The sequence below is a fragment of the Corythoichthys intestinalis genome, chromosome 14 (assembly GCF_030265065.1).
Source record: "Corythoichthys intestinalis isolate RoL2023-P3 chromosome 14, ASM3026506v1, whole genome shotgun sequence".
NCBI classification, from domain to species: Eukaryota; Metazoa; Chordata; class Actinopteri; order Syngnathiformes; family Syngnathidae; genus Corythoichthys; species Corythoichthys intestinalis.
This window is the reverse complement of record NC_080408.1, coordinates 34,856,561-34,870,732: the sequence shown is the minus strand read 5'-3', so window position 1 is coordinate 34,870,732 and position 14,172 is coordinate 34,856,561. Positions and strand designations below refer to the sequence as shown.

General features: G+C 39.9%; 1 protein-coding gene across 2 annotated transcripts in view; it reads right to left on the bottom strand.

Annotated features, from left to right (window-relative positions):
* kmt2cb (lysine (K)-specific methyltransferase 2Cb) overlaps positions 1-6,383 on the bottom strand; it is a 135,037-nt gene extending 128,654 nt beyond the window's left edge. For both annotated transcript variants that reach the window (XM_057856562.1, XM_057856563.1), the window contains exon 1: positions 5,617-6,383. The gene's annotated coding sequence lies outside the window, so the exon portion shown is untranslated. The remainder of the gene's footprint in view (positions 1-5,616) is intronic.
* Positions 6,384-14,172: the final 7,789 nt, after the last annotated feature.

The window sequence follows — 14,172 nt, the reverse complement described above, 5'->3', positions numbered from 1 at the left end:
TAAAGCAGAAGTACGACACACTCAGCGCGCCGCGCGGTCTTTGGTACGCAATTAGGGACGGAGCAAGAGTAGCTAAACATCATACTTCTCATTATCCGGCCCCTCGGGTAACGCCAATGCTCAACTCACGGCTCTAGCTCAACTCATGCCACGAGATTAAAAAAAACAAAAAAACAACATACCTGACTGCTGCCGAAAAGCTGCTACAAGCCACACTATGTTACGGTTGATATCATTTATATAGGACTAGATGCATTATAGCTTCGGTATCGTTACCAGCACATCTACAAAAAACTAGATGCGGGCGTTAGTAACGGCCGCCATCTTAAAGCAGTACACTTCCCTGCAAGGCTGTTGTTGCGAACCTTCCAAGCGAACCTAATTAACTTTTTATCTAAAATACTCCTAAATCGGTAAAATATTGACTTGAATCTATCTTTAAAATAGTTTTAAAACTTTTACATGTTGAAAGTAGACAAAAGAGAAATTATGGAATAACAGGAGCAATTTTAACAACTTTAACGGTTGATTCACAACATTAAATTAATTGAAAGTAGTTTAAAGCTGCTGATATAGAATGGGGACTGGAGTTTTTTATTTACTGTTATTTTTGTATATTTGTTTACTGCTATATGTTAACTTGATACTGAAATAGTAGTTTGGTTTAGCCTGAGAGGATTTTTGAACAATTTTGGAACTAATGTACAAAACAAAAACAAAACAAAAAAAATTAAAAAAAAAAGGAGTGGGGTGCATCAATAATCGTTTTATAATCGAATCGTAGCCTCTGAATCGTAATCGTAATCGAATCGTTAGGTGCCCAAAGATTCCCAGCTCTAGTAATAATATGATTTGACAACTTCTCCAACTTACCAGAATCTAGGAGAAAACAAAACAGATGTGACTTTTCTTTTAAAGGCTGCTGTATAACTTGCTCGTTTCATCATGATGAATAAATGTTTCTTCCATGGATTGATACGGTAAAATGAAAGTGAGAACGTAAGACGGAAATCCGTGAGAGCTCATCGCTGTTGACACGACAGTAACAATAGGAACTATTGTAATTTGGGTTTGAGTTTCCCGAGGGACAGATATAGTTGACGGACACAGGAAGTGTGTGTGCTGACTAGAGCTGGGAATCTTTGGGCACCTAACGATTCGATTACGATTCAGAGGCTCCGATTCGATTATAAAACGATTATTGATGCACCCCCCTCCCTTTTTTTTTTTTTTTTTTTTTTAAATGTTTTGTACATTAGTTCCAAAAGTGTTCAAAAATACTCTCAGGCTAAACCAAACTACTACTTCAGTATTAACATATAACAGTAAACAAATATACAAAAATAACAGTCAATAAAAAACTCCAGTCCCCATTCTGTATCAGCAGCTTTAAACTACATTCAATTAATTTAATGTTGTGAATCAACCGTTAAAAGTTGTTAAAATTGCTCCCGTTATTCCATAATTTCCCTTTTGTCTACTTTCGACATGTGAAAAATTTTAAACTATTTTAAAGATAGATTCAAGTCAATATTTTACCGATTTAGGAGTATTTTAGATAAAAAGTTAATTAGGTCCGCTTGGAAGGTTCGCTACAACAGCCTTGCAGGGAAGTGTACTGCTTTAAGATGGCGGCCGTTTACTAACGCACGCATCTAGCTTTTTGTAGATGTGCTGCTCACGCTACCGAATCTATATTGCATCTAGTCCTATATAAATGATATCTACCGTAACATTATGTGGATGTACTTTGTAGCAGCTTGTCGGCAGCAGTCAGGTATGTTGTTGTGTTTTTTTATCTCGTGGCATGAGTTGAGCTAGAGCCGTGAGTTGAGCATTGGCATTACCCGAGGGGCCGGGTAATGAGAAGCATGATGTTTAGCTACTCTCGCACCGTGCCTCATTGCGTACCGAAGACCGCGCGGCACGCTGAGTGTGTTGTACTTCCCCTTAACTTGGCATATTTCAATAATCGGAATTTGGATGTTTGTGAATCGTTCTCGAATCTTCCACGGCCGAATCGCGAATAATCTAAGAATCGGAAATTTTGCACACCTCTAGTGCTGACGTTTGTTATGGTCCGAGTTGCGGAGCTGCAATAAACGTTGACTCAAATGAGTTCAAGAAACTAAATTCTGTGCTTTATGAAGAGTGAAAAAAAGCAGAATTTAACACAGATGAAATCATTCGGCCGATTAGAGTGAAGTATTACCGAAATAAAATGGTGACATCACGTACCATAATGGTCGGCAACGGGTCGCCCCATACGTTTCTTCAACACAACGTGGCCGTGTCAATTTTTAAAAAATCGGTTTATACATTTCTGTCTCCATCCGTGTACCCGTTTATAATGTGCACCGTGATTTTACGAGTTGATTTTGGGGGGAAAAAGTGCGCGTTACATTCGGGAAATTACAGCATTTTTATTCTGAGCATATTATCATCATTATGGATACTTTAGCTCCACTTAATTATTTTTAATGGCTGGCCTGGAGATAGGCAATTCATACAAGTGTCAAGCGATAGAAGGGTTTCTGTCCAAGTTTTCATTGAGGTTCGACTTTTTCAACCAACCTTTGGCCAAAAATGAATATTTTGATTATTGTAAAGCAGAGTACATAGGTATTTGAAAGTGGACCTAATTTGAGCAATCCCCCCCCCCTCTTCTGATCGAAATCAGCAAAGGCCTCGTTATAGGATGCCTCTAAAAGAATATCCAGAGTCATTATCTTGTGAGGTGGAACATACATATTAAGTGTGACTTTTCCACTATTCCTTAGTATAAATTATGTTATCTGAACTTGTATTTTTCTTGTAATATAACCACTTTGTTCCCATGACACTGCAATATTAATGCATCTGAAGTTATGATGGAAGATGCCCCCCCCTTCTTAATCTCCAAATTCATATGGAAGATTTTGTAAGACTTAATGCCTCTCATTCTACTGTCCTTGTTTGTTTGACAATTTGGATTTGAACTTCTTAAAATAATTTTTATTCCTCTGAAATTACTTCTTCTAGGTCCATTATTAATCAACAAAAAACACTAGGTATGAGTTGTATTATAGAGTTAGTTGACGTGGTCTGAGGTTACATTGACGTTTGTGTGGAGATTTGGCGGTTGCTGATTAAAATGACAACTTTATACTGGTGATATTACCACTTTACACATTGGGTCCTCGGATTACAGCGGTAACACCATTTCAATGTAATGAGCGGAGCACAATGAACTAGTTTGCACAGCGGTTTAAGAACATGTGGTTATGCAGCACAAGAAGACACGCTTTGCAAACTGAAAACTCCTAAACAATATTTTTCTTTTAAGACTATTCTTGTAGCATTACAATACAATTACAGTGCTCTCTCACACAATGTAACAATTCAAGGCCCCACCTTTTAAAGGCAATGACTGTAATAGAGAATGTGTATTCTAGATACAAAATTTATTGTGTTTTCATAGGTTTAAGTGTTTTTGTTTTAAATGTGTTCAAAACGTCTGAGAAGATTAAACAAGAGCATTTGATTTTCACCAGTGATCTGGATAGTGTCTGGATAATATCCTCCACAATAAATGAAAGGCTACTGCATTTTTATATGGTGGAAAACATAGACAAGACTGAAAAAAGCAGTTTCTGCTCTTGCGCCCCTCTTTAAAATAAACTTCTGTATTTTAAGCCAAAAGAACGGTTGTGTTTGATAGAACAATATGTCTATATGCTGCAATAGCAGATTCATGGTGCATTAAGCCCCCGAACTATTTTTAATTTATCCGTTTTACCCTGGAAACCCCCGTTTACAGACGTCGCGCAACCGCTTTTGTTTCAACCCAGCCATAAAAAGAAGGTAATTAAATATATTTCTTATTCAAAATGCTAGTCATATTTAGCTTGGAATCATTAATTGATGTCTAATGTTTCGTTAAAAGTTAAAACTTCAAAAAATTATTCACTCGCATACTTTAAACTTAAACAAATTACGTCACAATTAAAACAATGGTGTCTGTAAATAAGTCATGGATATCTACCTCATAACTATGGCTTAATTTTATTTTTTCTGTTACTGTCACATTTTCCCTGATATGTTAGATGATAAATAATCAATCCAAACAAATAAAAATTGGGGGGAAAAAACGTTTAAAAGTAAATATATGAAAAAGAACATCTCAACCACTACTTGATGTCTGCGATTCCTGCATCGCGACCCTTGTTAAATTACGATGTTTCACCCATAAAATTCCCCCAAAATCCAGCTGTGGCCATTCACATCTGTGTCTTGACACTCGATGATACATGCTACATGGAGTTTTTGGATCGAAACAAGGTAAGTACGAGATAATATCTCGTTAAAATCATGGCGTCCTTAATTCTGCTCTCGCGTGCTCTCACCTGTAGTTAGAAATTAAACAGCAAAACCCTTTTTTGTTTTCAAATGCCTTCCTGTTCATAATTTTTATTCCCCCACAAAATTGAGATTTTAAGCTTTTCAATGATGTATCACACATGCAAATCGGACAATTTTGAAAGTTGGCCAAATTGGGGGTCTCAGAGCAGAACTTCAAGTCACCTGAGTGTTTTCTGCCATACGCGTGTTCATATACGTTACCCATTGATCCAAATAACCTTCTTGTTTCACGACAACCATTGAGACACTGGATTTGGGGGCGACCGTGCAACCTTGAGCAAGGTTTCAAATGTAAAGTACAGCTATTCCGCAATCATGACACTGGTCGGAAATTGTTTACGGGGGGTTGATATACTTCTCTGGTATTCATTTGTGTGGTTAGATCCGCGGTTCTGCTCATTTTTACAGCTAGAACGCCGAACATGGGAGCATCTGAGGTGAGCCCACCGGGTAGTCACGACTACTACCACGGGCTCCAGTATACACATGCTAACGTGAGCTTTTGTTAACTCAATCTTGGGCACAAAGCACATGCGCACACTCACTCACTCACTCATTCACTCTTTCACTCAAGCCGCTGGCCTGTTGTGTTCAACTCTAACGACCCTAACAACAGAAGAAATAAAACTCAACAAAACGTGACAATGACACTGCACGTACTTATTTCACTTGGTTCTGGGAGGAGTTTTAAAGTGTTTGAGCAAACAGGTTCACCTTTGAGTGAAGTCGTTAGCTTGAAAAGTCACCAGCCTTGAAGCAAATTCACTAAAAGCGACGTAACATCCATCGGTGGAGGAGGATGATAACCAGCCAACTTGTCAGGCGGCGATGAGCATCTGTGCCCAACACAGTCGCACAAACACACACAAAGGCTAGGTCTATTGAATGAAACGCAACTGTGTTGGTGAACTACAATGCCACACAAGTGGAGAGGATGCTTACATAATGGCGTGGCTCTAGCTCGCAGTGCACACAAAACAGGAGCATCTTTAGCGAGTGAATGTTTCGACGGCGTTTTAAGAAGTTGCACTGAATGAAGCCTACGTAATCTATCCGTTCGACAGAATGTTTCGTTGTATAGTCGGAATCATGGAGGAGGCGACACCCCCCCCCCCCCCCCCAACCGACGTCAGAAGATGGACACTGTTAGTTTGACGAAGGAAATATTTTAATAAAGAAAGAAAGAAACAAACAAACAAAAACTATTTGTCTTACCTTCCAGCCCCTAAGAATAGCGAATTATCCTCTTCATGTCCAGAATTGCTGGGGGATAAAACGTCCAGGTTTGATCAACCAGCTCGCTAGCTAGCAAGCTAATGGAGCCAGCTAGCCTCTCTCCGATGAAGCGCAGCTCTCAAAATCGCATCGCGCTTGTCGTTATATTCCAACGCCGCAAGGTTATTCCCAAATTTGCCCATTGGATGCAAGGAGAGCTGCTTTAAATCCGTCAGAAAAGCGCTTCCCTGGCACACACATTTGGGAGGAGTGGAGGGGGGAGATCACTTTCCTTTCTCCAATGACAGCTGTCGTCGCACGAGTTGGGTTTATGTAGCTACTTGGTGTTAGCCACCCAAGTCTCCTGCCACAAATGTCTTGCATTCACCTTCGAGAAAGCGCCGCAAAAATCACAGTCAATACTCCATGTGTGTCCGTTCGAGGCGCCAGGTAACGGCCTCGGAGGGGGGTCGCCGACGGCTCACTCGGTTGACGACCGCTTCTATTTTCTTCAGCTGCGACAAGCTGCGGGACCCAGCGGCCAGTTAGGAGACGCTCGCAGCCACCCTGCCACGCAGTAACAGGCGCCTCGCCGCACATGAACCAAAAAACATGAACAAGATGGGACCCCCGCGTTGGCTTCCGCGAGAAATAAACTGCGGAACAGCAGCCAAATGACGCTATATTAAGTTGATGCCTGCGCCTCGGTCCAGTCGCTTGCTGTGGCCATGGCTAATGATAAGTGGCTCCGAAGCACAACCTCTTCTCAGCTGTTCAAAAAGTAGATCCACCTAACACCGTGCATGATGTAATTTCCACGTCAGAATAAACATCGAAAAAGATATATGCCTTGAACGGAGCATTTTTTAAACAATGTCGATAGGTCAATAGGAAAAAAAACACGCCCTATAACCGAATGCCAATATCTTCAAAATACTCTCTGACCCGGCGGAGGGATATAGGCATTTAGTAAATAAAATAATGGCGGGGAGGGCATAAAATGTGGCGTCCGGAAAAACGCCAGACTGGAAGGGAGCTTGACTCGGACGGTGCGTAATGCAAATAATTATAAAATTATCACCAATCCTGTGGTTGACACCAACAGTTATTATCGCTATCGCTATTGGAGGCAGGGCTAAGTGACCTGCTCGGGTAAAGTTTCAGCGTGAAAGTCCTGGTTCCGGGCTCGTTCTTGTGGGTTTACGTCCACTCACAAACCCATCGGATATTCACTCTTAGCTACGATTGCTACGTATTCCGTCCTCTTTTCCCATTCATATATCTTCGCAAGTGAGATTCCGTGTTTTTGCAGAAGTGACCAACAAACAAGCAAGGATGTAAAGCAGGGGTTAAATTTCCAAAAAGCCCTCGGGGTTCGACTTATAGTGAATATACGTAAAATGTTACATACTGGGCGCCGTGTAGTAATGGGTACAATGTCAACTAAACCGTTCGTAATCGTTTTATAGTCTATATGGAGCGTTGTGTGTGGTGTTTATTTCTTTAAATGCAAGGCGAAACATTGGCACATCTAATTTGAACCGCGAGCTCCCCCTGTTGGACGTAATGGAAATCACATAGAACGACACTGCAATTTGTGTTCACTTCACTCCTATATGAAGTGAATTGAGCAATGGTTAGATTAAATATAAACGAAATGTTATCGATCCATAGATTTTTATAAGGTTCGAGTCAGAGCAGAGGCAGGATAAACCCTGGTTTAAACCTGGGCACTTATTGACAAATGTGCATATATTCACACCTTTGGACAATACAATTATTCAACCAACCTACAAGCATGTTTGAGGAAATGTTTTTCAATCAACAATATTTCAAAGCAAGTCCTGTGGCCCAAGGTTCTTGTAGCAGCAGAACCAGATGCTCTAGTAGTCTAACACAAGGTGGCAGTGTCCGGCCAGCTCCCCACAACCTAAAAGACATGGTGACGTAACTATGTTGCTCAGCAGGTCTATGACGACAGGTTGATTGCTTCCCATTAGGATGAATGGTGAGAGTTTTCAAATTTGACATGGGAAAAATGGCAAGCGTGTTCTTACGGTTCCTGGAGTATGTGGTCAACTCGTGAGCACACCATCTAACATTACCATCTCGCCATGGCATCATTTAGGCTCCTCCTCCAAGCCAGATGTCTGTCATGGTACCAAGAATGTCCTGTGAGAAGCAGCACGTTGCTGGGGGGGTATTACACATCGTAGGTATTAGTAGAAGGAATAAAAGAAACTGGTCATTTCTAAATTGTACACCATTATAGACAAGTTTCCGATGTACTTCCACTTTACTTCCTTATGTCTGCTAGCAACTTCCGTTTTAGAATTTATCCATCCAAAACAACAGTGGAGCTGGAGTAACATTACTCATCAAAATCCTTTGAAAAAGACAATTTGGAAATACCGCATTCATCTGCCATCATCACAACAGGGGAGGACAACATGTTCATGAAGGTAGATGTGGAACCAAGCTCGTACCACCACAAAGACCGAGATCTTTTGTAGCCATGTTGCCGCTGTGTTATGGAAGGCATGTTATTCATATCCCTGCATTTTTATGTGTCCGGCGCTCAAAAAATACTATAGCTTAAATCTTGCGCATAAAACGACTTGTTGCCTTTCATATTGTTATTACAATAATGATTGTAATTGTGACGATCTTTAATATTATTTACTACAACTACTCTATCGGCTGCTAGCCTGTTGCTAATCAGTAGCCTACGTGTAGCATGGCACAATTAATGTCAACCCATAAGTGCAAGTGTTACAAATTTTTTGTTCGTTTGTTTACAGGTGGAAAACGCTGTTAGGCAACGAAAGATAAGTTGATGTGCCTCACAGCAACACATACTGTACGTTGATGGACATATATCGAGACTACGTCGTCCTACCGGGGGCGGCCGAGAGGCTGGGGCTGGAGGCGGTGGCTCACCTTGCGGCAGACCGTCAGCTCGATCCCAAGATCCAACTATGTGCTTTTTAACTGAAGCAACTTTAGGATATGCTATTGGAGCTGGAATTACCATGCCAGCGTGAGAAAGCCTGTCTTGAGGCCGTAATGTCGGGTGAGAGTTTGGCAAGGCTCTGGAGCTCTGCTGTCTGATATCACATTCTCGTATGCTATTTTTCAATAATTTTGTAAATTTTTAATTTATTGACCTGTTTTGCACATGAACCAATCGTTTTGAATAAAACAAGAAATGTAATCATGTTGTCCAAATGTTTTATTGCCATCAATATCTGGATTGAAAAAGAATAACATACTATTTTTGTTTATATGTACAGTTCATACCTTTTAGCATTTCCTTGTAACAACAAAATCCGTGTCAGCCCTTCTGCATTCAGCAAATGTAATATAATTTGTAATTTCACTTCATTTTGGTCACTCAGGTGGCTGGCGTATGAATCTATACCTCACGTCAACACAGGCAGACAGTTTTGTCATAATTTTCTCCACGAATGATCAACAAAGTGACAAGAACAATCATAAAATCCTTTTTTGGAGATTCCGTGGGTTTCCCTGGCTTGATTTTGCAGTTTTAACTTTGTCAACACACTGCTTACTTCAACCGCAATTCATGTTGTTCTTTCTTAGCCGGAAGTTCGGAGCAGACATTTTCCAAGACGACGCAGCCCATATTTCGCTCAGGAAACTTGTCCATATATCAATTTTCGTTCGTTATACAAGTAATTTAGATTGTCTTCCCATAAGTTGTAAGGACAGAATTTAACCTACCATAATTAGGTGAATTATTTTCAATATGTTCAGACTTACATTTACCCCTTTCACTTGCTGAATGTTCCCCCTCAAACGCATGTTTGATTGGCTAATGACTTGACCCTAATTTTCATGTTTTATTTATGTGGTCTTAAAGCAGCCCAAAGGAGCTTTTTTTTGTTGTTGTTGTTGAGTTTGGCTGTCCTTGTGGACAAAAGTAGTAACGTTTTATCTGAAGGAAGGCTCCATTTTTAAAAATTTATTTTTGTTATTCCCAGACTAAGACGTTTTTTCAGTTATATTTAATTTCTTTATTTAGACAGACAAGGTTGAGTGGTCTTAAGACAAATGTTTTTTTTTTTTTTTCTTTTCATTCCTGGATAGTTAAGCGATTATTAACAAGTTTGTATTTATTGTGTATGTTTTAGGGGTGCACGATATCTTTTTTTTTAACCGGTACCGATATCAATAACTTCCTGCTCCTCAAAGCCGATACAGATATCGATAACCGATAATAAATATATATTTTTAAAATGTTTATTCACCTGAGTTTTTGAACACCTGGAGGTTAAAAAAAACTAGTGGTGGATTCAACATAGATTTGCCTTTGACCTAACCAGATTTTCATGATGACATAAACATTTTAATGTACAAAACAAAGACAAGAACAGTCTTGACTTCAAATAAAGTGCCAATATTTATTTTTCCAAATAAATATAATTTGAGTCAATCACAATCAATTAGTCAATGTCATTGAAGATGTGTTCCCTGAACAATGAGCACTGAACTAAAACATAAACCCAACTGATATTGTGCTTAGTCATCAGATAAAAACATTTGGTGTTACAGGAGAGGAGACTGTTGTGGTCTTGGTCCATGAAACAACTTTCTTAACCTGGCAATTATAGGACAGCAAGTCTAATAACCAAAAGGCCTCTCAATAACTTACTAACTCATAACTAACACTATAAAATGCTAACATTATAAAGTAAGGCTCATCACTCATTCCTCATGATCAAAAATATGGTAGAACAAAAAGGATTAATGGCTTGCCTTATAATAATCCATATAAACAGCAGTGAGTGAACCATTTTCAATAAAGCATGACGTTTCTTCTCTGCACAGCAGAAAATCCTTGCCCAGCCACTGTGCCGTCATACCAAGCATGCTGACAGGACTAACATTACATGTCCATATGTCCATGGTGAAACTTACATGGTTGCCGATCGAAGTATGGAAGCGTGTGGTAATCTCATCATACTTGGCCAGTAAACATTCATCTGAAAAGTGACGACTGCTTGGAATGAACCTGGGCTCCAAATGACGAAGTAGCCGCCTGAATCATATGTCTTCGGCGAGGGAAAAGGGTTGGATGTCTAGCGCCATCATTTCTGTGATCATGTTTGTGATCGCTATAGCCCTCGGTCATCTTTGTGAAACCTTTCAAAGGCCTTGTTAAATGATACAACCCTGGCTTTCTTAGCTAGCTTTGGAATTGAATGGGCAGCTTCATTCGCAGCTTGCGCGTCCTCGTACTCTTTTAAAACACAATCGAAGTGATTGTGATTTTTTTTAAGTGGCTAATTAAGATGTGTTGTAGCTCAACACTTTTTTCCCCTCCTCGTGACACTTCAGCTTTGCATTTGTTACAAATTGCGAGTGAAGCGTTTTCCACTGAAAACTTGAAAAGAGTTGCTACTAGCCAGCTGCACAATGCTGTCGCTTGAGCGGTACATCACAAAAAAGGAGCGCTTGATTTGTGGCACACCTATCTCTTCCTCAACCACACACAGTCACTGATACATTGTACTGGCAAAACAGGAGTGGAAACGGACGCACACATCCCATTCCACCGACACCGTACCAGAAATATTATACTGTATATTATGGGGCCTATTAATTATGTTATTGTATTTGTTGGGATGACGTCATAATTCCTATTATCGGACCAATAATTATCGTGTACATTTAGTATGTTTATATAATTTAAATCATGTTCAATTACTGCTACTTAAATCTGCTAATACAATCCAGACATTTATTCTGGAAGTTTTCAAAATGTTTCTTTCGTAGTTTTTGAGAACAAAGGTTGTATATAAAAGTGTAAATCAATACAGATTTATTTTGCATTGACCATAGCCTATCATTTAATTAGGTTCATATTCATTAGAAATGTAGTACTGACCCCCGTTCACCCAATGTGCATAGTCCTATTAATGTACCGTCCCCAGCAAAAACTACATGCAGGTTATGCTGTTGTATCGTTCCTACCAATGTTGAGACCAAACCTATGCCCTTGGTTCAACACCTGGGGATTAATACAACGCTGGTGGCTTCAAGTTTGACATTCATACAATAAATTAAAGTCTTAATGTGGTTGTATACATTAAAATTCTGAGTGAACAAGCAAGAAATCTATCTAAGAAACGTAATCTATCTTAACCATCATTTTGCATGTCAGTGTTATTATTCCTTAAAGTGTGGGACTACAACAAGCTTTAAGTGCAACAGCCCAGAATATGTGGCTTTTTCTCAGACAAGATTTCTAACCTAAACAATTCTTGAAGCATTAACTCAGATCATACAGGCAGAACTCCAAAATTGAACACAATTTGTTTGGGCAACGAGGAACAATTTGAGCATGTATCAGGCAGAGGGCAGCATGGATCTCTTTTATGCCACCGTTTGAAATGACTAAAATCAAATTGGCAAAATCAATGACGACTATCGTCTGAATATTTGTCGAAAAATCCAAATATATATTTAAAGGTAGACTTCTCAACAAAGCTTATGTAACTATTATCATCCAGTCATTTTCAAAAACCACTCTGCCACTTCAGCAAAAGGAGATGATAATTACACACTGATTAGATAAAGGCTCAAGGAGCTCTTTTCACATTGCTGCACTTAATTGATGCCCTTTGGCTGTTAGCATTGGGAATCATCTCTTCAATCCATTGTGTGAATGACAGATTAAAAGAGTTAATTTGCAGCCAATTCAATATTAGCCTGTGTCAGCAAGGGTTATCACAAAACAGCTGATTTGCCATACTTTTAAAAATAGTTGCCTTTAGTTGGTTTGTCGTACCACATGAAGTATAGATATCTATAAATTACTATGTGATTAATCTCCTAGCACGGAAAGCAAAACACAGTTGGATCACACATTGGATCATCTGGAGGTGCGTAGGATCCGAAATCTCAGTGTTCATAAATGTTGTTAAAGTGCATAGGACAGGATTAAAAAAAAAAAAGTCATAATAGCATTATTATGTGAATATGAATCATATTTTGAGACCATTCGACTATATACAACAATTTGGCAAACCACAGATGACGAGAAATTAGTCTTTAAATCTGCCGTTTAGCCACGCCTACCATTATAGGGCTCTAAGGTCCCCAACAGGAGGATGACTTCGGCAGGGTCATGGTTTCCTCTGATTTAGAATTCAGCCCACTGACGGGGAATTATTCAGAATGAGGGAAATGTGACAAAGAGAGTAGCAAAATGTCATTGTTTCAATCTCTTCACTCCAATATTTTTACAGGATATTCTTTTTATCCAATTATTTTTCCCCAATTGCTAAATAAATGGTATGGTCATGACAAATAACAGTCTTCTGTTACATGAAATATAGGATATTAAAAATGCATTTATTCAGTACGACATGGCAAATTTACTCCATAATGGCCAAAACTGTCGACTTCACCTTTACTGTCGCACCTCCCGAAGGATATTTTATGCCACCGTAGTTAGTCGGGCTTTTGTCATTTCCCTGCCCCAGCTCCGAGAATGTAAACAAACCAAGAGGCTTGACAGCGTGACATGCTAACCCGAACCGAGTGACGTCTCAAAGTCTTATTTTCGCTTTTTGAAGCGAAAAATCACACAAGACTAGCCTGGATCATATCACACGGCGACGGGATTGTCGATTGTCTTCACTGATCAGCAACCCGCCCAGTTAGAGCCCCTCGTTCCCCTACTGTGGGCAGAGGGCTCGTTTGCGGGGAAGCAGCTGGGCAATGACCGCTGGACAAACCGGCTGACGTCGGAGGAGCACGTAGCTGCCACATGGTCAACACGAGTATGGCGTAAAATAAGCTTTACTACACGGCGAAGACGCAAACAGTGAGAGAGTCATACGAGAGCAGCGTGTAATTGTTGTGCAGCTAACATGGCAGGATGTGTCTTAGGACAACTTTTCTACATGTCAGTCCATGATCAAGCGTAAGTAAATAGTCTTTTATTTAAAGAAAGTTTGTAGTGTATACTTTGTCATCGCTGTATTTGCGGCCATTTTTAACACAAAGTTGCAATTTCTGATGGGGTTGAAAATTTGACAGAACACCGGGCCCACAAAGAGGGCATTAAGCCGAGTATAGAAGGGTGTGTGCGACAAGCCGCTGGTCGTCGGCAGAGTGGCATTCTCGGTGGACAATCAGCCATAAAGTGCAAGCCACCTCCATATTAAAACGTGTGCCATGATCCCAGTATTTGACATAATACGAAATACGATGTTTACTCACTTCCTCATAAATCCAATGGTCCCACAGTAGTAGGGCTTGTTTTGGCCAATATCCGCGGTCAATGGGAACCTTTTGAAACCCAAAAAGGCTCACACGCCTCTCCCTGGTGCGACAACAGTTTTCTGCAGCACATTTGGCTGGCGTGATGCGAAAAATAAATTAATCTGCAAAATCAGCTGAATCCGCAGCCCATCTGCATGCTATAAAGCACGTATTATTATAAGTATTATATAAGCAAAGTATTGTGAGATGCTGACTCGGGTGACATCCCCTTCGCTTTCCTCTTCAAACAGGAAGTCATTC